The sequence below is a fragment of the Tachysurus fulvidraco genome, unplaced genomic scaffold (assembly GCF_022655615.1).
Source record: "Tachysurus fulvidraco isolate hzauxx_2018 unplaced genomic scaffold, HZAU_PFXX_2.0 HiC_scaffold_398_np12, whole genome shotgun sequence".
NCBI classification, from domain to species: domain Eukaryota; kingdom Metazoa; phylum Chordata; class Actinopteri; order Siluriformes; family Bagridae; genus Tachysurus; species Tachysurus fulvidraco.
In genome coordinates this window covers 1-1,811 of record NW_025926851.1, presented here as the reverse complement: position 1 = coordinate 1,811, position 1,811 = coordinate 1, and the positions used below count along the sequence as shown (strand labels likewise).

Here is a 1,811-nt window from a genome sequence, read left to right as displayed (position 1 = left end):
ACACCCTCCTTTGTGTTAGGAGCATCTCTCAGTCTGATCGTTAGTCAATGGGGGTGCTATCTATAACGTCACACATGTGCATCCTGACCAAACGCGCGTGAGAAGAAAAGTTGATCCGGGGGGGTGTTTTGCGATAGCTTACCCCTCCCCTAAGGCCGGATGGTTTTCAAATCAAGATTATGACACCCTCCTTTGTGTTAGGAGCATCTCGCAGTCTGATCGTTAGTCAATGGGGGTGCTATCTATAACGTCACACACGCGCATTCTGACCAAACGCTCGTGAGAAGAAAGACGCGCACACGCACACCCTGAGCGGAAACGTGCACCTGAGCGGAAACGCGCGTGAGAAAAAAGGGACACGCCCACACATGTAGGTAAAAAGTGAGAATTTTCCGAAAATTTGGCTATGACTTCGCGTCTTTGGATTTTTCACAACGGAACAGAACATCTACGATCTTCTAAGCATTGAGAGCACGGCCTTTTCAATAGGTAAGAGTTTATTATTAACTTTATTGTAAATTTATAAGTATTAGAATGCTTATCGTTTGATATTATAACTAGTTTTAGTTGGGTTTATACGTAAAGTCTGTTTTAATTACAGAACAAGGCCAGCCTATCTGACGCAATTGTCTGTGAAAACGTATCAAACAAACGCGACCCTTCCAGGGTAATTTCATTCTGACTCTTTGATCTGTGTTTTTCCTTCAGTCGATTGTTTTATCATATATTACATTATAATCTAAATGTTATCTTTATTTATTTTTAGACAGTTGTATTGAGATTATTTGCCGGCGACGAGTCTTCTACAACGCACGTGCTAGGCCTAAGAACGGGGGAACATCCGGGGTCAAACAATCGCGGCCCTTCCAGGGTAATTTCATTCTGACTCTTAGATCTGTATTTTTTTTTCTTCAGTCAATTGTTTTATCATATATTACATTATAATCTAAATGTTATATTTATTTATTTAATTCATCGTTTATTCGTTTTTAGACAGTTGTATTGAGATTATTTCCCGCGACGAGCCTTCTACAACGCACGTGCTAGGCCTAAGAACGGGGAACATCCGGGTCTATCCAAAAGTCGATAGCTGTAGTAACCCCACAGCTCAGACCAGTTTTACAAACTACGGGTAAGTTACACCATGAAAATATGTATGTTGTAAATCTTTCATTAACCTTATATGATATTTTAAGTATTTAATTATCCATTATTTTGTATGTGTGACATGTTCAGAAGACACCGGAACAACGTATGACTCCGATAGTTCAGATTTTTTTTGGGTAAGGTCGTTAGCATTCTCTTTTCAATCAACCCTTAAGAGTGTAAAACAATCCTCCACACATTTTTCTGTAATCTGTATTCTATTTAGATACCGTCATTGAAGGAGTAAGAAACTACAATCAACCCCCTTGAAGAAAATTCCAACATTGGAGACACTCTCTTCAGGATTTTTTCAGCTAAGGGATAGAATAACTGAAAACTTTGAGCATGTCTATAGTGAGTATGTTCAATCCTTGCATAATACTCTGGAATCCTTAAATTGCTGTGTTATGGTGAATAAAAGAAATGTTAAGACAATATTATTTTAGAAATGGCACAGAAGCGTTCGAGTAATTCTCCCTCTTCAGAAGCTAAAAAAATTAGAATTGAAAATGACCCTACATCATCACATGATCTCTGCTTTGGTGAAACTTCGACTTTTTCAAGTAGTCTGTGTAAATGACGTAGACATTTTGAGAAAAGGTTGTATAGCTTTCAGAAATCAAAAACTTTGTCAGACATCTTGCTTTCATCTTGTTGGTTTGAAA

The 1,811-nt window shown here is 38.2% G+C and overlaps 1 long non-coding RNA gene across 1 annotated transcript; it reads left to right on the top strand.

Annotated features, from left to right (window-relative positions):
- The first annotated feature begins 375 nt into the window (after window positions 1-375).
- Window positions 376-1,492, top strand: LOC125140385. Its single transcript, XR_007139695.1, has 4 exons — window positions 376-489; window positions 602-667; window positions 767-871; window positions 994-1,492. It is a non-coding gene; the product is annotated as an uncharacterized LOC125140385 (long non-coding RNA).
- Window positions 1,493-1,811: the final 319 nt, after the last annotated feature.